Source organism: Rhamphochromis longiceps, linkage group LG7, assembly GCF_057381845.1.
Source record: "Rhamphochromis longiceps isolate RC_006_pf linkage group LG7, R_longiceps_female_GT1.1, whole genome shotgun sequence".
In the NCBI taxonomy this organism is placed as follows: Eukaryota; Metazoa; Chordata; class Actinopteri; order Cichliformes; family Cichlidae; genus Rhamphochromis; species Rhamphochromis longiceps.
The window spans coordinates 53,346,125-53,371,160 of NC_140563.1; the positions used below are offsets into that span (position 1 = coordinate 53,346,125).

The 25,036-nt window shown below is 39.7% G+C and overlaps 1 protein-coding gene across 4 annotated transcripts in view; it reads left to right on the forward strand.

Annotated features, from left to right (window-relative positions):
• dab2ipb (DAB2 interacting protein b) overlaps positions 1 to 25,036 on the forward strand; it is a 175,537-nt gene that overhangs the window by 10,287 nt on the left and 140,214 nt on the right. For 2 of the 4 annotated variants that reach the window (XM_085414287.1, XM_085414288.1), the window contains exon 1: positions 2,121 to 2,478. The exons of the other annotated variants lie outside the window; for them this stretch is intronic. The gene's annotated coding sequence lies outside the window, so the exon portion shown is untranslated. Of the gene's footprint in view, positions 1 to 2,120; positions 2,479 to 25,036 lie in introns of those variants that run through there. 4 annotated transcript variants of the gene reach the window in all.

The following is a 25,036-nucleotide window of genomic DNA, read 5'->3' on the forward strand; positions in this document are numbered from 1 at the left end:
AAAAAATGTCAAAAATCTATTCATAGACTAAACAAAGACGCAGGTTTAAACACGGTCTTCACTGTTTATGCCCATAGCTTTTTACAAGTTCCTAGACAGACACACACACACATGGGAACATAAACAGAGTGACAGGGGCTGAGGGATTAAGGAGACAGAAAGGGAGACAAACAGGAAGATAAAAGGAGAGGTGTGTCCAAGTTGTCAATAGGAGTGGACTTCAGTGCTTCACTTTTTGTCCCTGGGTAACTCTATAGCCTACATACCAAAGTACTCACTGTGTCATTTCACCCTTTGGGTTTCTGTCTTTCCCGTTTGTACTCTCACCCCCACCCCACCCCTCTCATTTCACCCCCTGGTTTTTCCCGTTTGTTGCCTGACGAGTGGGAGATTAGACCTCATCAAAACATGCTCTACTTAAACATGCAAGCTTTAGCTAGAATTTCTTGGATACTGAAAGCTTAAAACCTGCAAATGCCTGTGAGACATTGCATGTAGCTTGCAAAAGTGGGGGCAATATGGATAAAAAGCACCACTAATTGTCAAAAACTGCTTTGGAAATTTGGAATTCATTAAGCAGCAAAAAACAACAACAAAAAAAGTTGCTACATGCCAAATGTGTCAAATAACTCATCAGCGTGCTTTTGTTCAGTACCAGCAAAGATGAGCTCAATGACATGAGGTCTTAGAGAGTTTTATCGTTGCACTGTGGAGGGCTAAGAAAGATGAAACATGTGAAAGTAATAGTCATATTTGTCACAGACTGCCCGGGCACCAGTGTACCAGACCAGTCAGCATCTTTCTGCATTTAGTGGAGCAAATATGCAGCAGTCTGTCATCACTGCATCCTAACCTGTTGACTTTAAAGTGTTTCTGTAATCCCGGGTGGCTTAGCTATTAATTTAACAGCAATTCAGTTGAGGAAACATCTTGTCACCGCAAATATGTGAAATCCTCAGCACAAATCGTTTTACCTCCCATTACAAAATAAACAAAAATATAGGTTTATTTTGCTGGGATACTGCAAAAAAAGAGAAAAAAGGAGCACAACCACAAATTTTGCACAGCATTCAGCAGCACAGAGGCGCTTTTGAAAGCCTCACATGATTTCTTTTTTCTTATTACACACCCCTAAGGCTTTAGTTAGTGTGACTAGATGTGGTGAGAGAAGAGTGAGGAAAGAAGGTAAAGTGGCCAGAAGAAGAAGTGTGAATATAAGGAGGGGGCTGGGAGTGGGAGTGGGGGGAATCTTCTGTTGTTTCTATGGACAAATGCCTGTCCAAGCACAAGAGCAGAAACATGAGAGTGCTGTTATTTAGTGGGGAAGGAGGGAGGGAGTTGTGGGTAGAGAGAGGGAAAATTTTTCAAAGTGGGGTTCTCGTATTTATAGTGAGTTGTGCTGCGTTTAGTTTGGCTGTGCCGACTAGTTTCTGAAAAGTTTATCTCCTGCAGAGAGGAAACAGATTTGACTTATTTGTAGATGTAAATGTATGCCATATGTGTTGGGAGTGGCTTTTATGCAATGTACAGATTTCTTGCCTGAACTATGCTTCAATATGGAAAAATATGACTTTTCCTGTGCATCCGACAGGGTAAAAAGTGTTGTTGTCATTATCGTCACCATCATCAGCAACACCTTTGCTGAGGTTTGCTGAGTGCCCAGCCAAACTTCAGCTAATGCTTTAAAGCTGGAGTGTGGTAGTGAGGCCCGGCCTGGCCCCGTGGTTTTTTGGTCAGCCACAACAAGGCCTCTGATTGGTTGGAGGTGGGGTAGGAATTTGGCTCTCCGAGCTCTAAACTCCACCTCCTCCTCCTCCTTCCCAGCCCCGGGTGTTGAGGCACAGCGGCATTCCCTGTGCACCAGTGTGCGCACACACTTAAACATTTCCATGTCACTTGCTTTCCCCTATGAAAGGGAGCTTTAGAGCAGGGAGTTACAGATATTTCAAGGAAAGTGAGAATAGGTGACAAAAGAAAGAGTACTCTCCTGCCCTGTGATTATGTGTGTGTGTGTGTGTGTGTGTGTGTGTGTGTGTGTGTGTGTGTGTGTGTGTGTGTGTGTGTGTGTGTGTGTGTGTGTGTGTGCTTCTTTTCCTCCCTCTATGAGTCTGGGAGAGAAGGGGGAGGACCTGAACCCTGCTAAGAAAGAGTCAATACCCCTGTAGGAGTCTACCAGACCATACACACTCTCACTCGCACCCTGACACACACATACATGCACACACACACAGACACACACACACGCATATACACACATCCATACACACACATGGCCACATACTTATTCAGTCCGCTGCAGGTACTGCAGCCTTAATAAGTTCAGAGCAGACGGACAAAACCCAGCAAGGAAGCGTGAAGTATAGAGTGAGAGAGGGGAGGAGGGATCTCTGGAGTTACTACTTGTTGCTCTTGGTTTTGCGAGTGGACTGAAGATGATTTTCCTTCTGCTTTCCCAGCGGCTGTGGGACCTTGTCTGAGGTGAGCACCAGCGCCACGCTTTTTTCTTCTCCTTTCACTGCCTCATAATTGTGCTAGAAAGGAGAAATAAAAAAAGAACAGGGGGGTAGAGTTACCACTTTTGTGAGTGTGGGATTGCTCTCTTGGTGGAATGGCGCATGGTTGGAGGGTTGGAGTGGGGGGAGCTGAAGGAAAGGAGGTGTGTGGAGGGAAGCTTTTCACATGTCAGGCAAGGATCATTATCAGACTGATCTGTCAGAGAGAGAAGCAAAATATAGGTGGGAAAGGAAAGATTACGCTTTCTTTTTTTTTGCGGTACTGCTGCAAAGGACCTGTAGCATGTGATTGCGAGCTGGGGTTCCAGCAGTGGGGCGACAGTAGATGAAAACAGGAAAAATCAGTTCAAATCTCAGCTTCTCCAGATTTTCTTTGTTCTGATTAACGGCTCCCTTTCTTTAGGCGTTTGTGCACGCCTCTTGGGGGCTGCTTTACCTGATAGAGCCGTGTAATATAAATTATACATTTATACACCACCTCTGTATGTGTCTGTATGCGTCTCTGTGTGTTTGTACTGGAGGAATATTCTCATTCCACTACCACCTTGTGGCAAGGCACATGGTGGTGTTTAACTACTTTAGCCATGTGTAGTCTTCATTTATCAGCTCCTGTGTGATTACAGTGTCCTAGTAAGATAGTAGCTTTACTTGAATGTGCAGCCTCATCATCATTCTTCCACCAACATGTGTTTACATGCTTCAGTCTTTTATCCACTTACATAAGGGCAGAATGTCAACACTTTAGATAGTTACACTTTTGAGGATAGATATTAACCATTTACTTTTATTTTGTTTGCATAAATAATTTTGCCTTTTTTTTTTCAGAGCTTAATTTAGACTAAATTTTGTTGAGTGCCCCCCACCCCCCCGCTCTGAAGTAGTAGTGCAATGCTGTGTGTCCGGGTGTGCGGCGTTCATTGTTGTCCTATTATTAGAGCAAGCTGGGCCAGCCAGCAGCTGTGGGGAAGGAAGTAGGTTCAGAACAGCCGGAGGAGAGGGATTACTTGGAACACTGAGTTAAGAGTTATGGAGTGACTGCTAGAATGGCATTCCTAAGTTGGCAGAGTCGTTGGAGAGGGAGATGCGTGAAGCAGAGCACCAGACAAGGACCGGTGCAGATAATAAGAGGGACTGGAAAAACGTAAGAGGGTGGAGGTCAGCAGTGATGTGGACCAGTGCACTTGGCTGTATTTGTAGATCCTGTTTTTGTTGGACCGCTTGATTGCAGATTTGTTGACCTGAGTTTTTCAGGGCGTCAAATTTTCTATAATTTCTTTCTGTATTTTATTTTATTTTTTACAAACACTCGAACAATCCAAAACAGACACAAAGCAGACATTTTCGGCAAAGAACACTTAAAACGTAAAATCTGTAGAATCTTTGCATTTAGTGGCCCAGGCTGGGAGCTGATTAAGTGTTCTTAAGAAGTGAAAGTGAAGGATGTTTGCAGATAGGGACTGACTGCTGTGATAAACTGCCACCGCTCTGGCTAAAGGCATAATAGAATTCCAGTATTGCTCAGTGTCTCTGCTATCTCTCCCTCTCTGACCTTCTAAATCTTTGGTGTGTATTCCAGTGAAGTGTGCCACTCAGCAGTGGTGTTTGATAAACTTTGCTCCAGTGCTTGTTTTCTTGTAGCACATAACTCTTTGCAGATTTCATTTTGAACTTTATTTTTATATGTATGACACATGCTGAGTTTTCTGTACGTTTGCGGGCTGTGACGTATTTACTGAAGAATGAACTGTTTGGTCAAAATGTGTCGTAATACAATTGTCCCTTGCGCACAGAGATTTCTCCAGATTTTCAGAGTCTTTTGATGATATGATGACTGAGCCTGTGCCCGTCTTTACTTCTGAATGATACAAATCTGAAATAGTTGAGACCCTGTAATAAATGTAAATAAAAATAAGATACGTGGATTTACAAATTCATACATCAGTTGACTTCCTAAATCCCAAACATCATGATTCAGAGAAGATTCAAGATAAACATCTTTTGTCTTGATCATACCTGTTTCGAAGCTCCGATCATTGTGAAATCAAACCACCTGCACCCATTTGTTGTTCTCTTTCCAGCTTTCCTTTACCTTTCCTACCCAGTCCTTGAAAAAAAAAAACTTGTGTAATTAGGAAGAGTCATAAATCACAGACAACAAAAGGGGTTTTTAGTACATGTTTGACAGCAGGATAAAGAGGTGGTTTCACTGTGTATGTGGCTTTTAGGTTTGGGGCAGAAGAGGGTACAATTATGACATCCAATTACTGAACACATGTTTTGCAGGGCACACTCTGTGCATGCGCTGCGTGTGTCAGATTGTGTGTAATAATCTTCTCGGTGTGTTTCTGTGTATTTCAGATTACATGTTTGGACACGTGAGTACAGCTGTACTCTCACTGCACTCAATGCTCATTGTTATCAAACTCAATTAGCCATTTCAATGTTTGCCCGCTGGATGACTAATCACTACTATGTAATTTCTGAATTTAGGGCTACCCCCTAAAAACACACAAAAAACAAAAAAGCAATGAGTCTGTAAGCCTAAATTCTTTATATTGCTTTTGGCATTTTCTGCCATTATTTAACACTCCAGTACAGAGCGAGTGGGAGGAAATGGTCGTGTAGAATAAACATACACTGTTTGCTAATTCAGTCATTTTCACAACTAATTCAGGAGTTTGTCTCAATCGTCATGGGAAGATGCATGTTATACCCTGTATAGCTTGCCAGCCTATTGCACAAGTTAACTCAGCTCAGTCTTTGGACTCCAGAGTACCAGCTAGAGTATCATTAAAGATGAATATAGCGTTCTTTAAAGGTAAAGCAGTGCAAAATACTCATTTGTGATCTTTGTGGTGTGCTCTAAGCCTTCTTTTTTTGTCAATATGTGGAGAGTAGTTTTAATAAACATACCAATACTAATCCATCACCCTCAACATTTGTACCACTAAGGAGTGGAGGTCATTTAAGTACCTCAGTCGCTCTTTACTTACATTTGTTTGTCTTGGACAAAAACAATTTTACATCAGACTTCGAACTGCCCAAAAGTGTGGCTCTCTAACTTGCGAATTGTAAACACACAATGCTGCACCACCTTTTAATCTGTAGTCTGTAATCTGAGGTCTGAACACTATGTGTACAAAAGTACTGGGTCACCTACACATTACTGACTCCTACACTAAAGGAAAAAAAAGTTACATGTAAATTTTCTGTGTAATTTTGTTGCACAAGTGCAATGTAAAATATGCGATTTAATGGAATCTGTCAAATTAAATTTACTTGATTGCTACACAGTCAGTTTATATCAAGCATATTTTCCTTAATTAGTAATTTTTTGAATAAATAAACTCAGATGACGCTGCCCTTGAACCACACCTTTATTATTACCTATTAAACTGCCCGTGGAATAGACGCATGTGCTCTTTATTCGTCAGGTTTCATTCATGGTGGGTTTAAACTTGCTGTGTCATCATATGTGCAGTGTACCACCATGCTGCGTGCAGATGTTGGTACTATAAACTCTGATATGTTCAGATAAAACTGGCCTTATTAGACTGTGGGCTGTGATTTTTTTTTTCTCTTTTTAATCTAGAACTTTATCCATAATTCATTTCCTCGTCTTCCTGGAAGCTGTCGTCATTACCGTCTGTCTCCCAGCTGGAAACCTAAAATGAGTCTCATTCAGATTTCATTCAAATGTTGAATGTTGCCACTAAAATAAAGCTGCTAGACCCTGTACAGTTTGAAATACAAGTATTGCTACTGCAGTTCTTTGTGGGGAAAATCTGCTATATTGAGCCACAGCAATTTGGGGTCCACCTAAATTACACATGCTCCTTGGGAGACAGATTAATAGATTTTTAAAAAAGATTATACATCTGTGGGTGTTACCAGCTGTAGTGTTAGTTATGGGATAATGGTGCATTGGTTGGAACAATCACATCAAATCAGGCGAGACCTTTTCTGTACGGAGTTTGCATGATTTTTGGGGGGTGTTTTTAAATGAGATCTCCGATGTGCGGTGTGGAAGCGAGAGTGTGTCGGTCCGTTTCAGCCCCGTTGATGGACTGGCAGCCAGTCTAGTGTGCAGCCAGCCTTTTGACCTACAGCTGCCGGGATCGGCTCCAGCCCCACAGTTGGTTAAGCAATTAGAAAAATGGAGTAATGTTTAAGAGACTTTCTAAAAACGCAGACTTTGAGAAATATTTTGCGCACTTTGTTTATCAGTTCCCTTCCAAGGTTTATCTTACAGTTGTTCTCTCAGTTTATCGTTTACGTACGAGGACGTACACAGACCAGAGAAAGCACATGGGTGACGTAAGAATGCGGTCAAATATGCTGAGGCGAATCAGAAAACAGGAAATAGGGGAAAATGAACTCCCGCCACAGAGGTTCCCCATTCCCTGCAGTGCACCTCACTTCCTGTCACATAACTTCCCACCACTCATTTTGACTCTTTACACACACACACACACACACACACGTACTTACACATTCCCACAGCTATTTTAATGACAAATAAGCCAAATATTAGTGATACTGATATAAAACCTGCTTTAACAATGAGCTACAGTTGAATGGCTTGTTAGTGTTTTTGTTTTTTATATAGACCCAGCGGTGTGAGACTGCACTGTCCTAGATAGTTACACTCCTCCTGTGTCCTGCCCTCGATCTCTCTGAATAGCTCCACACACAGCAACACCACACAGATGAAAGCGCGCCTGCCCAGTTAGGCGATTGAAGCTGTTCAAATACAGAACTCCAAATCCATCTGTTTCCTCCCTTTCTAACAAGTACCATTTCATCAGCGGAAGGATGCGCAAATACACCCACATGTGTGTGTGCTAGAGAGCGAGACTCGAGAGATCATTGTTTGTAAGCTGGGATGTGGATTCCCACACAGAAATGGTGCTGATCAGTCGGATGCCTACGCTTTTATGGGCAAATTATGGGAAACATAATTTAAATGTCTGTTTCAATGGGTTTTTTTGATTTTGCTTTTTGCTTAATGTGTTTTCTTCCATGCATCTGTGTGTGTTTAGACTTGTTGACAGATTCCACTAGCTGTGTTGCCTACAGTACGCCTCACTGAAAGTGACTGAGATCAGAAGGCACATTTTCTTTTTGGACAGCTCTCTTTCCACACAACAGGAAATTGAAAAGGTGATGCTCACGTTGATCAGCTGTTAAAGCTTTAAGGTTTTGCCCAACAAAAACAAACACTTTCTTTTGGTCTATCTGGTTTGTAGATTTCTTTTACAAGCTTGCTGTTACACTTGATTTTACAAACAGAACAGTTTCGTGCTGGTTTCTAAACTAAATATATAGCACAAGATCAACTTTTATAGTGCCAGCAACTGTGAACACTTACTTCTCAGTAAATCTTTCTTTCATTCCAGGGACTTTTTATAAAAATATATACTGCTGATCAAGTCATATGAACCAGGATTAACCACAATATCATAAATTACAAGTAAATCAAACCAGTATTCTTCCAAGTGCTCTTGGAAGTCTTCTTGTGTAGTGATTGTGTAATGAAAACAAAAACCTCCCAGTTGTTATGAATGGGAAACTTGCCATGGAGTCCACAGCTGTTTCTCTGTTCTAGGCTTATAAACATCTTAAGTTTAGGCATTTCAACATCAGAGTCTATGAGACCATCTCTGGAGTTGAAAAAGACAAAGATTGGTATGGCGGTAGGGCTGGGCCATATCATACCGTTCACGATAATACCGGTATAATGTCGGGCAATGATAAGAAAATGAAATATCGTGATAAAATATGGGTAAAACGCGCATGCGCAGTGCCTTTGTTTTCATACGCAAACGGCGTAAAAAGCGTGCTGGCGACAGAGAATAAGAAGGGCGAAACCGGATCGTTAAAAGAAACGGATGAACCGGAATTGGTTTTTAAAGATGCTGCAACTTCAGTGGTGTGGAACTGGTTTAGCTTTCGTCCGTCAGATACACAACAAAGCACTATTTTTGGTAGCGCATGCTAGCTGGATGTTTTTTGGAAAATACGGCACACTTAAAATCAATCCTTTGATTTTTCTGAAAATCGACAGTGCCCCTTATAATCCCGTGTGCCCTATGTATGAATTCTGGTTGTGTTTACTGACCTCGAAACGATTTTATGTGGTACACAGCGCTGAAAAATGTTTTAGTACGACTTTGCTAAGCTACGAACCTGCACCGCTTGATGGGCATTACGGCTATCGTAGGCAGGAACCTTGCGGAGTGATACGCACTGTGCTTCAACATAATATTACCGTATTGTGTGTGTATAACCTCTTTTTAAGTTTTGTGGATATTATACATGGTTATGCTGAGGATATGTCGGCCAATTTCCACTGGAAATGCCTTTTGGTTAAACTGTCAGCAAGGAATTTGCATTTGCACTGTTAAATTTTTATATAACTTAAACAAGCAGCTATTTTTTATGTGCATTAAAGTGAAAATACATTGATGGGTTTTTGTTTTTTTTTGCACTAATAAAGTTGTGGAGTTCTAAAAGTATTTTGTCTAGTGTCAATTATATCGTCAGTTATATTGTTATCGCAAATTTTCAAATGTAGATCGTGATAAATATTTTTGGTCATATCGCCCTGCTCTATATGGCGGTATCACAAATGAGAGCTACCAAATCTAACAAAAACCCATCCTGTATGGTGGGTTTTTGCTAGTTTTGCTAGTCATCTTCTTTGCAAGCTACACAGTCAAGCTACATAGAAACCTGTTGAGTTTTAAAGTAGTGCTGTCAGTGTTAATCTCGTTAAAATGACATTAACGGCATAACCGCATTAACGCAGCAAATCTCCATTAGCGAGTTAACGCGAAGCGCCCCGTGCGTGGGGCTGCACGGCGCTGATGCGTTAACAAGCTAACTGCGCTAATGTGCTAACGCATTAACGAGCTAACCGCGCATAGGGCGATCCGTGTTAACTTGCTAATGGAGAGTTCCCGCGTTAATGCAGTTATGGCGTTAACGTCATTTAAAAAAAAAAAAAAGTATACATCACTATTTTAAAGACAAACTATGAAATACCATCATTATAGTATGGTCGGTGATAGCCACCAAAAAATATACAGCTAGGGGACTTAGTACATGTATTGATTTCTTTCTTTTTTATCAATAATTTGGTAATTCAAACATGCTACCATTAAAGCTTTAAAACATGGAGCTGTCTTTTATAAAGTGTGGAACTGATCAATTTCTCAAGCTGCAATAAAAGGAACTGCACTTCCTCATTGGTTGCATTTGTTGGTACCACCGTGCTGATATTAAACAGACCTTATGTTTATGTTTTTTCTCATTATTACAAAGTAGTGCTCCAACCGATGGGAAGGTGGATTCATCTTGATGTTAATCAGGGTTAATTGAAGAGGAACTGAGCATATTTTCTGTTTTATACATTCTCTTACTTTGCCATCGGATCTCAGTACATTTCGTTTAGCCCTGCAGGGGAGCCCAGAAATACCCTGCTGTGAATTTGTACTGAATACAGATCAAAATGATAAATTATGTAAGGCTCTGGAGTACAATACCTTCACACAACTCAGAGTAAATCTCACAGTTGCCAAGTTTGCTGCGTGTGCTGCAGGCATATGGGTTGTTATAAACATAAAGATATATGGAGAGAGGAGTGATATGGTACAGCGAAATTTTATATTGATTTCTCAGATACACAAGGACCCACAGGAGGAGGTACAGGTTTGGAGCTATGTAAGGTAAACCATAAGAGTGATATAATGGAGCCGTGGGTCCATGCAAAATAATATGCCACATATAAGAAAATATACTGGTAAATGTGATCTTTAGAAGATCAGGGACAGGGAGCATTTATTCTGACCTCCAGTGTATTCAATGTAATATTTATGCTGTTCCTTGTGAAGCCAGAGGAGAATATATGGGATTTTCATTGACACCAAATGGGTTTTATTGTCCACAAAGTCTGAATTTGAGTCAGCTGAAGAGCAGACTTCTGATTTTATGCAAAAGCTTGGACACCCCTTGGGAAATTACAGACATTTTTGGTGCAGGGGTATTGTAAGAGTCATTCTAATAGCATATAGCTTATATAATGAATTCTGGAATAAGCCATCCTGTATAATGTGTTTTTCCACCATCTGCCCCATAACCCCAAAGCAGAATATAAACAGCTGGCAAGGCCGTGTTCTTTAATCGAATACTGCTTCTTTTTCTCTCTTCAAGTACTTTGAAAATTGTTGCTAAAGTCCATTTTTGTCTTCATCTATCATTATCTGTTGTTTAGCAAAACAGCACATCCTGGGGCCCGTTCTTCGTACGTCGCTTACTACATCCAAGATCAAATGACACATCCAAGATCAAATCATCGCGCTAACCGTGAGCTCGCTAATCCGGTTCCCCGAACACACCTGCTGTTGACGATTAGTACAGCTGGACGCAGTAATGTGACATCACTGGGTGTCATAAAAGGGGCTACGCATCGATAGTAGAAACATTGATCGGCAACCCTCTGATTGGTCGGCGAAAATGTCGAAGGAGCGCGCTCGGCTCGGTATTTTTCGGCAGCAGAGCAAGAACTCCTGAGTGAGGGATTTCAGGAGTTTCAGAGTTTAATCAGAACGCAAGGGAACACTGCAAAGGCTGCAAAAGCAAGGAGAGAGGGCTGGCAGAAAGTTGCTGACAAATTAAACTCGTAAGTAATTTAATAATAATAATAATAATATATTGGATTTATATAGCGCTTTTCAAGGCACCCAAAGCGCTTTACAATGCCACTATTCATTCACTCTCACATTCACACACTGGTGGAGGCAGCTACGGTTGTAGCCACAGCTGCCCTGGGGCAGACTGACAGAAGCGAGGCTGCCATATTGCGCCATCGGCCCCTCTGGCCAACACCAGTAGGCGGTAGGGTAGATTTATTATATTACACTATATTATCCAATATTATATTACATTATATTATATTGTTATATTATATCCTCTTTCACATTAGAGCCACAACAGGACCCACTAGAACATGGGAACAAGTAAAAGTGAAATATAAGAATATTCTACAGAATGGTAATATTTATCACTTATATTGCTTTTCGTCTCTTGGAAAGAGAGCCTGAAATAATCTGTTTGTTTGTTTATAACAGCAACCAAGAAAAGGGCAGAGCAAAAAAAGACAGGTGGTGGTCCTGCACCCCCTCGTCAACAAGTTGGTTAAGTAAATAATATCCTCACGGGAAAATCGATATCTCTCAATGAGCACACTGTCGCGCTGAGCTAAAGGATCCTGTCTGTCCCGCAATATACGCTGAATTCTGAGGACTCTCCTTATCAATCTTGCACCTTCCGCAATGGGTGGCTCGCGTATACGGACAGGACATGGCCGCGACAGACTTCCCAAATCCACCTTGGCTTTTATAGCCGTGGTCTCTCATCTTGATTACACGAAGTAATTTACAATTACTACTCTGAAATATGAATTACATCTGTAATAATCACATACATGTAATAGAATGTTAATAGTAGGGGAGAGCGGGGTAAGTTGTCACACTCTTCACACTGACTAACTTTTACTGAGCACCATACATCACAACATAATAAATGTTTCACCAAATGAAAGACGGAAGTCTCGGGCACATATGATGTATTGATTACATTTTCATATCTTATCTCATTACGGAGTTGTAGACTGTTGAAAGGAGAATGTGCACTTGTGACAATTTGCCCCATCGGCAGGTAAGTTGTCACACTAGATTATCTTAAAATATGAACACAAATACTTAATTATGATTATTGATTTTAATTGTTAAATTCAAACCAAAACTGGAAATTTGAACAATTATGCCAAGAGAATTTGGAAAAAAACAATTATTTCAATCCAATACACATTTTAATCAAAACATTAAGTAGAAAGAAAACTTTAGTTTGAACTTTAAACTCAAATGTTCTCTGGCTTGCACATAAATCCATCATAACTGAATGGAATGCTGCAAATAACTTGCTTTACTTAACATGTTTATACTCTGAACAAAACAGATGTCTTATTTCTGATTAATCAGACTCAACTTCATAGTCACAATTCTGGCACACATAAATTGCCTGGCCTGAGGTGCAAGCATCATGGGCCCATTTGTTGCATTTTATGCATTTTACCCAGGTCTCTTTTGGACGACTGTTTGAAAATGGCTCCACACAGACAAGGCAGAAGCACTCTTCATCATCTGATGATGACTCTTGAATTATTTTTCTTCTTTTAGCTGCGTTGTTCTTCATAGGTCCAGATGTTTTCCCCCCTCGCGTCCCTCTCTTTTGAAACAGCTTTTTGCTAGATTCAGCCTTATTCTTTTCTTTTTCTAGTTGCTGCTTCACTGGCGTGTCGGTTAGAATTGCTGATTTGCGTCGTTTTCTTCCTTTGCTGGATGGTTTTCGGCGGCCAGCTTTTGGATATGGCTGGATGTCCTCTGGAGTTGGTAGTCCGCTGTCAGTAATTGCAGTGCGGTAATTTATGTCAAAATCCTTTGCTGTACTTGTGATTGATTTGTTCTGCATCTTTACCTGCCTGACTTCCTTTAACATAATGTCAGGTGGTGTTCTGCCACGCTCTGTCTTTCGTTGATAATTTCGAACCATCTTACTTTCTTCCTTCCTTCCTTAATTCCTGCCTCTCCTTCCTTTCTTCAAAAACCTTATTACAAATACAAATGAATTACAATATCACAATTTTTTGGAGCATTTATTTGTACTGGGGCAAGTTGTCACATGTGACGACTTGCTTTGGTTATACTTACCATGTTTTTCCTTTAATCAGGTCCTATATCTAAACCAGGTGTGTGAGAAAGGCTGCCCCAGTACTTCCTGTTTATATAGGGTCATGAGGTCATATATTGCATCACTGGGTGTAACCAAATGAAGGGTTTTTCATTTTGTATAGTATTGTTTATTTTCTTTATAGAGTCTTTTGAGTTGTATTGTATGCCGTGTTTTACTTTCCAAACCATTTAGCTGAGTAAATGAGTTTGTCAGTTTCATGCATAATCTTATTCCTGTCCTTTGTTTAGAATCGTATTGTTTGGTCTGACCTATTTTTTTCGATGGTAGAGACTAATGAGGTTCAGGTGTGTGTAAAGTCCTGTATAAAGCAATTGGGATTTTTGCCTACCAGGTTGGTTGTTTCATAGTAGAATGGAGATGCCAGAAATAAAGTATACTTAAAAGAAACTTTACTAGTATGCTGATGATGTCCACTTATCACCTTCCTTGCTGTTTATGTTATGCTACCTCACAGCTATAGATAGTGATTTTGTGAAGAGGTTACAGGTGAGGGTAATTTTTCGATGTTTGCACATCAGGGCTGCACAGTGGAATGCCCCACCGCATACCTTTCTACATTGTTAAGCTATGTATTATATGTTCGCAGGCTTTAATGTGATGTTTGCCTGCTGTTAACTCTTGGATAAATATTTGGCCTTATCCTTTTTTTTTTCTTTTTTTTTTAGTGGATAAGATGCACTTCTTTAGTCTTTTGTTTTAATTTGTGTGAGACTATGAGATATAATCTTTCAGGATTGTTTTCTTTGGGAATCCTAAATAGTTTAGATTTTAAAAAGAAAGGGAACTAATGAAGCAAAGTCAGCACCTTTAGAAAAGATTTAGTGTCATTCTTTATTTTCTAACTTTTAATGCTAAACTCCTCTTCTACCTTGTCATTAGTTAGAAAGAAGTAAAAGGGAGCAGTGGCTATCAGGTTTGAAATTCTAAGCTGTGCTTCTTTGGATTTTAAAAAAAATATTGTATACTGGGGTTTCATTTAAAAAAAACAAAAAAAAAAACAAAACCGTGGCATATCTCACTGTCAGACCTGATCGTCGCTCTGCAGTTCACCTTTTTTTTTTTTTTTTTTTTTTTTGCTCCAAGTGTGTAATCTAGAAATAACACTTTTTAGTAACCCTTCTTCAAAAATGCGCCCAGCAAAAATGCTCCGAACACTGTGAAGCTCATGTTCCTGTTGCTCTTCCATTCCTATGTTCAATCACTCTTCAGGCTTCTTCAGCAGCTTCCCTTTTTTTCTTTTTTTCCCCTTTTTGATAAGCATCAAGCAAAAAAAAAAAAAAATGTGTGAACTCTTGCTCGAGCTCGGAGTGAGGAACACCTCCATCTGTACTGTTCAGCACCCAGCAGCAACACCACGGGAGTCTGTGCGCTTTGCGAGACACTAAGAGACACTGTGTTCCTTCAAATGTTCTGTGAGTTTTGTTTAACTTGCGCATATGACTTTGTCAGGTGACTTTGCAGTTATAATATCCAAAACCCCTCTGGGAGAAAATCTTTGACTGTTTCCAGTTGATTGTCGTCTGTTTTCTGGAGCTTAATACAGCCCAGGGCTGTATAAAGTACACATGTGGGCCTAAATGCGGGGGTGCTAACACTTTAGAGCCAATCCTCCTATGTATGGGCGGGGGGTATGGTACTACAGGGCCCCCACCATGTTTGTTTGAATTCAGGGGCAACATAACTGGTAGCGTATCCCCTGTCCAAGTGTTATTGACCCATTGATGTAAGTCAGCTTGATTGGGCGGCACAGCTTGTGGGCCTTTGCTTGTGCTTTAAGAGGACCGCCTCAACAAAGTCTAGGCTCAGTGTTCATGCTGACAAATTCTTGCAGTGCACCGACTCATTGTAGACACCACAGTTGGAGAAGAAAGTGGGTGATTGCATGCCAGATGCAGGTGAGAGACCCATTAACGGTTGGCACATTTGCACACATCAAAGGTCAGTGGTTTATGGATAGAGAAGCACTACCCCTGGGTATCGCTGCCAAATCTCTAGTGACCTCCGTAACCTCCCTCTGTGGACCACTTAAATTCCACATGGCCGTTTAACAAATTATGCCTATTGTTCATATGACAATGGAGCCTCTGTGACTGAATGGATAGCAGTGACCCTTACATGGGCTGTGACTGAATTCCACGCATTCCAATATGAAGAATGTGAAGTGGAATTAAATAAAGTATGAGACACATAAAGATTTTATTGGTCTTCTTTAAGCTTTATTTAAGTAGAGTTCTGTGCAGAGGCTAAATGTGAATGAGAGCAAAGAGAAAGTGAGTAATTAAAGGAGAAGTGAGAAAATGCTTTTTTTATTGCAAGGGCAAAGTTAGGGAAAGAGCAATAAAAAGCTGAGGAATAGCGTTTTTGAGGAGGATAATTTGAAGCAATACGGTTCTGCTTCTGTAATGACATGTTTCTCTACCCAAAAAATCCAACTTCCTGGCTCTGCCTGTCCTCTAATGTTTTCTGTCTCTAGAGCTGGTCTTGTCAGAGAAAAGAGAATTATAGATTCCTGACAAGAAAGAAAATGTCGTGTACGCTATTTTAGAAGTGTGTATGCATAATTTAGCTACCTTGGTTGATAGCTGTGAAGCAAGAAGACTGACAACACTTTTTTGTATACTGTTTGACATCAGAATGAACAAGCTTTCAGTACATCATGTTCAAATGAAAGTTCAAACGTTTGCTTTGAAGTTACGTTCCAACCACAAGCTTTTAATGGCATATTGTTCGGTTTATTTAGTATAGAAGTTTCTCATGCGGCACCAAGCACACATTCATCAAGAGTTGTATAAACTAAATGTCGCAAGGTTGACAAGTGGTTGCTGGTGGTTGTTGCCAGGTGAAATCGGTTGCAGAGTAATAGATTTGTATTTTCTAATTCGTTTTTATTTTAATTTCATTTTGACTTTTTATTTTTAATTCAGTTTAGTTTTATTGAGTCTCTTTTTTTGTTTTAGTTTAGTTTTTATTACTAACACTTTATTAAAGTGTTAGTTTCAGAGGCAAGATTTAGTAAAATTTAGTACATTTTAGTAAAATCAGCACTGGTGTATATAATACCAATAAAAAAACAACAACATAATTTTATGAAAGCAGTTGAGTCTCAGTCTTGTGAACATCTTGTGGTTCACAAAACTGTATTAGTTGTTTTTTTTCCAGAAGTTTAGTGTTTTATTTTTGTCATATTGTGTCTTTTAGTTTGTAGTTTAGTTTTAGTGAACTACAATTACCCTGGTCGCTAGCAGATTGCTTTGGTGACGTGTAGCTTAGATGGAAGATGGCAACTTGTCTGCAAATGCTTGCCAACTAATAACAAAGCAGTATTAAAACTTGAAATATTGCAACTCAAAGTGGAAACAGAGAACTTTTACCTTCAAGTTTAAGGTTGTTTGCCAACGCTGCAGCTAAAAAACTTTCAGAAAAATTGTACTTTCAAGGCCACCAATCACTGAATGCACATTTTTCAATCACTGGTGGTTGCCAGGAAGTCACTTGCTGGTCTCTAGACCCGTGTTATTGGGGCCTTATTCACCCAACCCTACATTCTCACACATACATTCTCTCACAGACAATTTAGTTGTGTGGTTTGTTGTCATGTGATTGCAAAACCTCAATAGTGTTTGCTTGAAGCGCTCTAAAACTGGCTCTGAAAACACTTATACATATATATTATCCTTTCCAATTGTTTTAGCCTTTTGTCCACACATACAGAGTTTTAGGTCAAAGAAAGAACTCCAGAGTTGATGTGTAGATGAGGTAGACTTGAGTCTGTGAGATCTGAAGAGAGTACAGCACAGAGAAGGAGGTTCGGATTGGTTTGCTTTGTGTTCATTTGTGTTTTTACGTGAATGGAGATTTTTTTAAGCCTTTATAATGACATGATTATTTATTTATTTATTTGAGGACTTTTATTCTTCCATTCCCTTCCTGCAGGAACAGCGTGGTATTTGACATTTAAAGGGGACTTTTCCATCTGGATTATATAAGAAATTGCTAAAAGGAGATGGAAAGTGAAAACCTGTGGCGAGCTTAACATGTATTATGTGTCTGTGCGTCATGCTTAGAACATGCATTTTTCCACAAAGGATTGATCCCATTTGCTTGAGTAAAATCTCAGTGTAGTTGATGGAGATGTTTGTACTTGTGAGTTAGCGGGTTGCTAGAATCTGACCAGCAGTCTATGGCTCGATTGGAACAGATTTTGCTATGTAAGCGTTCGCTTAAACGTCAACAGCAGAGTATGGGCTTTTCATACTCTAATCCTTACATTGTCTCTTTGATATGTGTTGCACACAGCTGTGCACGACTATGTTCATTTACTGTCAACCTGCATGTTGGTATAGGAAGGACAGAATAGTAAAAGAGTGAGGTGGTCAGGAGGGAAGCCTCCAGTATAATGACAGTATGCTAATAAGTTGATCAGCAGGCGCCTGATCCTGCTCAAATGGAACACAACATGTTCCATAAAGGCTGTCATCTAAGCAGCTGTGCAGAATGTAACATTGTGATCAGGCTATAATACCACTTTCTTACTCAAAGTACTGCAGAACCAGAGTTATTTTAGTTTTGTGCTTTCCAGTTATTAGAATTTTCTTTCCTTTTTTCAGTTTAGTTTCGTTTCAGTTAGTTTCCAGAGTGAGTTTGCTCTCTTCAGTTATGTTTTTATTCTTTGAAAGTTTACTTTCAGATTTATTAGATTTATTAGTTTCGAAGTGAATCTGTCATGTAATTATAAATTTTCAGGGGCTTTTTTAATATTCACAGTAGGTATTTTTAAAAAAAAAGCACTTTTTGGAGACACAGTCAAGTACACTGTCGCAAGTATTAATAAACAGATGCACAAATCCTCAAAAACTAAAACACTGGTCAAAGATAAAGAGTATCACAATGGACTTTCTCTGTTAAGTCGGGCTTTCTGCTGTAGGGTCTGTGTGCCTTCACATAAAAATGGGCATTTCACAGGTCATATGACTCTTTTTCCACACAAAATGATCCCCCTGAGTGCCGCCTACTACAGTCAGAGACATTATCAAATGAAGATGATAACATGGTGATAAAACCCTGTAAAGGACATAAACAGTAAAACGAAACACTGTTGCAAATAATGCAAGTTAATCTGGCGATTAGTCACACAGAGCAGTAAAATCAACCTTTTAGTTTGAGTTAATTGCTTTACCGCTGAGTGCCCTCTACATGATGCAGTTTAGCAAGTTTAAGAAGTTAAGTTGATTCTTGTATTGTTTTTTCTCTTTTGAACCTAGAACCTATTTTGCACAGTAGTCATCTGCTCAGTTTTTTAAATAGTTTATTAGCAGACAGAGCCGCTGCTGTGTACTGGGATTGCAGCCCTGGTTTGTGGCGGGTGGTATCCTAACATAGCTGAGCTATGCAGCCAATTGTTTTTTTTATACCTAATAAAAATTTAATTAAATACTTTGACCAACTAGTATTTCTGGAGCAAAGCAACTTTGAAATATCCAGTCCCATTCAGCCAAGCCAACTTTATTTATAAAGCACTTTAAAAACAGCTAGCACTGACCAAACTGCTGAATCTTAAACAAGAAAAAGTATAAATACTAAAAATAAAAATACAATAACAATAAACAATATAATAAAATTAACAATTCTATAATGGGTTTAAAGCCAAACCAAAGAGGTGGGTGTTCAGACTAAAAATATCGACATTGAGGAGACCTTTCTAATTTCTAATGGTCACAATTGTTCCACAATTTGTGATCTGCAAAAACAAATAAAAGAATTTTAAAATGAACTCTAAAATGAACAGGCAGCTGTGAGCAGTGAGGATAAAATGGGAGTTCCAGTTGAGTTGTAATAAAAGCATGGATTTCACTGCTGATCTCACTTTAAAACCCAATTCAGTTTTATTTATATAGCACCAAACCACAACAACACTCACCCCACGGCACTTTATATCATATAGTAAAGATCCAACAATATTAGAGAGAAAACCCCAACAATCAGAGGCCTACTTTGAACAAGACCTTGATGACAGTGGGAAGGAAAAACTCCCTTTCAACAGGAAGAAACCTCAGACAGAGACATAAATCTGTGAGAGGATTTTGTAAAGCCATGGCAGGCAGTTCTCCACGGCTGAATTAAGCCATAGTGTTGTGTTGTGTAGTGTTCTTTGTTTTTTCAAATGCCTCTCTCCTCATTCATTTAATAAAGGCTTCAAAATAACTGCTCAAAGGTGTTACCACGAAAGCTGCCGAGCAGCGAGACTTGCCTCTGGAAGGACTTTCAAAGCAGCTGCTTGTTACTTTACATAATGGATATGACTGTGCATGTGCCCTTTGTGGCATTTTAATATTACATTTGAAGACAACACTGTCAAAGGTCCCTCTGTGCTTTTCTCAAGTGGCTGTTTCATAAGCGAAGGCTCCCTCTCATCTCTCTCCCTTCGTCACTGCTGATTTGCGCTCTTCCTCTAATCAAAGCTTAAGAGGAGTTCATCTCCTCTCCTCTCCTCCCCCTCCATCTCGCATATCTGTTTGTCTCTGGCCAACGGTGTCACACAGGCTCGCCTGTTCTCTTTCTGTCTCTAGGCTTGTATAATGAGCTCTGCTTGGGACAGGACATTCTCCAGTTTGGCCTTTTACTCTCTGGCCAAGAGGGAGTGGGAGGCTTGAATAAGAGGAGGAAGAAAAGAACGCTTAGATAGATGTAAGTAGTCTGTCACTATAGCAGCATACAGGGGTAGGTTGAATGTGTTCAAAGAGAAAATTTGGATCGGCTAACTTAATTACTCTCTGCATGGAACAATAAAAAGTATGAGTAGGTTGAGATGGTTTCACGGTTCCCCGTCTCTCTGCTGCTTCATGATTACAGTCCTGGACATGAATCCTGCATATCATGGTAAACAATAGTTTATTTACTTATATGTTTAACCAAAGGCTGATACTGTGTTTAAAAGTCTGTCATAAAAGTATGCAGCATTTGAGTTTTTCCTACACCGTGGCACAAATAGACTGTTGTCAGTGTCACCGAGTTGTACATTACCATGTTTTCCAGTAGGGGTCAGTGTTGATACAATTATGATCTACTGTTTAACTGAATCGTAATTAAGTATTGTATACATACTGACTCCATTATAAATAAAAACATGTACTTTTAATAATATTTGGATAACATAACTAACTATTTTTATAGGAAAACAGAATTATGAAAATATTTTGGCAACATTGAAAAAATTTTAATGTCCATTTTAAGAGAAAACGTAGTGAGTCAGTAATGCCACAGGCCTGTATATAACTGTACATTGTTAGCCTTTATTCGGAAGAGAGATATAGAGGAAGACAAATGATACGCAATGTGCTCCTTGCTATCTGATCAGTGCTTGTTGGCAGTAGCTGGGTTCAGGCTGAACACAAAATGAGACCGTGGCTTGTGAGAATGTGGACGTTGCTGATAGCTTTAAAAAGAAGCTGAAGACCTGCCTGCTATTATTTAGTTTTGTCCATTTATACTGTTTTCATTGCTGTATCTTACTTGATATTGTAGAGCAGCTTGTGACTTTTGTTGTTGTTGCTCTTGATAAGTGCTGTATAAATAAACGTACTCCCTTACTTGTAGGACGAGTTTGTTGCTGTTTACACCAAATCCATCGTGACTTTATTACATATAATAAAGTCAAGCTGTCTTTTAGAGGGGAAGCTATGATCTGCCCAAGGAGACTCCAGCAGCAGTAGCAGTAGCCATCAGTTTCGGCCTATCCACTGCTTGTAATCCATACTAATGCATTTCTCAATTTCCAGATGAACGAGACACTCAGTCCTTGAATCTTTACGCTTTCTTAGAGCTGTCTAATCCCTGTGACTCTGTCTGAGATGTTTCGCTTTTAATGGCTGGCTGTATTTGAGCAGTAATGGCCACTGTGCTCCCCTTTTCTGTGTTCGACCCTGTATCCGTGTGGAGACAATAGAGTGAGCTGTGTTGAGAATCAATACGTCTCCCTTTGTCTTTTTTTTTTGTGCGGAAAGTGGAATTAGTTCCATCTTCAGAGCAGCAGTATTTTAGAGAACAACAGGCTCACTTAGTGCCTCTCTGGGTTTTAGGTCTCACTTTCAGAACTCTGAAATGTCATTGCTCTTACCATCTTAACACTGATGGTTTAGGTTGAGTACACCTTGCTAATTACACCCTCTCAAGTAAAATACTCTTGTGAAGTCAGAGTTAGACAAAAGCAGAAACTTGTAAAGAAACAGAGTGAAACATTAGTCTTTAGTGCTAGTTGGACAAACTTCTACTGTTCTTCTATCTTGGATACAATGTGGTCAGTTCAACAGGTCACACTGACTTCACATTCCCCATGTGGTGTTTTCACTTCTGTTTCTCTCAGGTACCATTCAGGCATCTTCTACTTCATTTTCTAAAGGATTTTGCTGTTGTGTTTGAGTAAATCGAATAATTTACCCTTATTTACTGTAATACACCCTCTTACATCAAATCTTGTTGAGCCCATTATTCGTTAGTCGAACACAAGAACACTAATAGCCTTTTTCCAGGAGTACCTACTTGGGTCAGCTTGGCACAGCTTTTAGGGTTTTCCATTAGGTGGTAGTACTTGGTACCAGGTACTTTTTTAGTGCCTACTCGACTGGGGTTCCAAGTGATCTGAGGCGATTCGAAAATGTGACGTCAGCAGACTGCATGTCACTGATTGGCTAGTCAGTAGTATCACTTGTTGAGTCATGAGAGCTTCTCCTTCACAAAAATCCAGGCCGCTAATTTTGAAACCTGAAAATTCAGGAAATAGCTACACAAAAAACAACATGGTGGTCCCTGAGTCTGACAAAAAGCCTTAGACTGACCAGCACGTATACCAGCGCCTCGATACCCGTTGCTGTGGCGTTCGTGTCTCATAGAAATGATGTCGCAAGACTTTCAGTCGCATGCTGTAACAACCATAAGCACATTACATTTTACGAGTTTGTAAAGGAAAATGACTGAAAACAAGTCAAGTCGAGTGGAGCAGGCACTAAAAGGCTAAAAGGTTTTGCAGGACTCCACCTGCAGACATCATTTTGACTCTTGCTTAATTCGTTCTCACTGCCCTAAATGGCTTGTACAGTCAGTACAGTCAGTGCAATACATTTATCATGATAGATTGAGTCATTACTCTGTCTGTACACTGCAGGACTTTTTTTTATTTAAAAAGCCTTTTCCACTCTGCTGCTCTTGAGAATAATCAATTCACATGGCTGACTGACTGGAAAATAGTCACTTAAATAACTCCTAGTGATTCTTGGGTTTGAGGAAAGGCTGTCAAAAAGATTGTAAAGAAACTTGCACATCTGTATTATCTCTATAGTGCATATTTGAATGTTCAAGTAAGGTAAATAGAGCAGGCAGTTTTTAGATTTCATGTTACTGTGAGCTAGAATGACCAAAACCAACTAACACCTAGCCCCAAGTAATCGAAAACTTCCAATAAACTGCACTGCAGATTTTAGTTTTCGTAGGGTAATTGGAAGAAAATTCATCACAACTTGAAAATATGTTGATTATTGTTTGTTTTTTTTATAAGACCTCAGATGTCCTCTAGACCTATGAAGACCAGTCTTATCAAAAACTAAGTACACCTTTTCAGCTTTTAAAAGATTTAAACGGGTAAGCAACAGCCAGGTGCTACTGATCAAATTTACTTCACCACCTCTATAAGAGCACTGATCTGGTGCAGGAATGCGTCCATACAACGCCACAAGGAGTGACCCAAGAGCTACAGTTAAATTTCATGACAGTAAAATTAGAAAAAGACTGAACCAGTGTGGATTGTTTGGAAAGCCTCCCCTGTCTAAAAATAGCATGGCAAAGTTACATCTGAATGTACCACAAGACGTCAGGAACGATATTATTTGGACAGATAAAACCAAGGTGGAGATGTTTGGACAAAATGTACGGCACCACATTTCACCTCATAACAGTGGTTAAGCACGGTGGAGGAGAAGTGATGAGTTGGGCACCTCATGGTCATTGACCTGACCTCTGTATTGCCTCTGTATATAATTCGAGAGTCAAATATGAGGCCATCTATCTGGCAGCTAACAGCTGGCTAAAATTGGGTCATGCTAAAGCACATGCAATCTCAAGCATATCAGAATGACTTGAAAAGGAAAGAACCAAGGTGTTGCAGTGCATCAGTCAAAGTCCAGCTCTCAGTCTGATAGAATACCTGAACGTCATGTCAGGAACTTAAGAGGAGCTATGTGATCATTAACAAAAAAAAGTAAACCTTGCACATATCCTGAACTCTCCTTTGATTGTTTTTTTTAAGCTGTTATTCTCAGATTTATTAGCATTTTGTTCTGGAGGTCTTATTTTGAAAAGCAATTTGAATTCTTGCAATGTTTGCCATATTCATTAGTACCTGCGAAAGCTTATTTGGTCCTTTTATAATGCAAATGTTTTTAGCCAGCATACACAATAAAATGAAAGCCTGTGGTTTACTTTACTTTTTTCTTGGCCTTTCTTTCTTTTGGCCCTTTGACTGCCCACTGGTGTGTTTGTCATCGAGGCAGAGGGGAGCCACCAGCTGTACACGAACTCTTCCTGACCCTGGACTGGCTGTCTATAAACTCCTGGCTGGTCAAACAAGAACTCATTGTAGGTAGCTATTCCCACAGCGACTATCATGCTGGCAAGATCAATCTGCTTTCAAATAAAAAAGAAAGCGGTCCGGCCTTACACGCGCCGCTTTTGTGTGTATGAATAACACTCAACTGCCATATGAGTTCAGTAACCTTACAGACTAGGTTTTTAAGACTTTGCGTGTTGTGTGTTTATTGCTGCTTTCACCTTTAAAAGTACAGAAAATATGTACACTCTTCAGGGGTTTTTGTTTTTCATGAGCTCAGTGGCAGCAATGCAAAACCTGGAGGCAATGCATTTCTCCTGCTTTGCAGCAGGAGGCTCTGGCTTGATACTGAGTGATGTATGCTTGCTAAATACGCTCTGTGGGACCTCGGGAATGCCTACTCTATGTTATAAGACATACAGGCACAAACACACACTGCTATATTGTGTCGATGGGAGTTTATGGACTGGGGTAATGACAAAAACTCTTCACAGCATGCAGTGTTATGGTCCCCACTGCTCTCACTAGCAACAAGCAGCATCACAGTGAACAATTGAGCAGCCACTGAAGGAAGGAAATGTATTGCAGAGCGCGAGTATGAGAGAAAAAGAGAGGAAGACTTTGATTAGGTACAATCAACACAGAAATCTGTTCATCTTGGAAACCATGGCAGACTTTGATTACAAGAATGTATAAAATTGACCTTTTTTGAGCTGTTTATGATTGTGTGTTTCTGATTAGATATCTTGATTTTTATAAGTGTCTTTTTTGGTAATAAGTTTAACTTAACTTGTGACTTTTTAGTCAGTTTCCAGCTGGATCTAATAGCTGTTTTACATGAGTGGAGCTGAATTTTATTATTTATTTATTTATTTTTGGGGGGGTTCTGCCTTCAATTTGTAATTACATGGCTACAGTGAAAAAGTTTGGGAATTCGGCCACTATTCCTCTTGAAAGTCAGCTGATCAAATAGATATCGACAGTTAAAATGACAGCGCAAGTGTATAAACAAGCAAATAAACAATGAAATCTGTTTATGTTTTGTGCGTCTGAAAAAAAATATTAGCCAATATATTAGAATATTGGATTTTAAAATTCACACATATCAGTATCT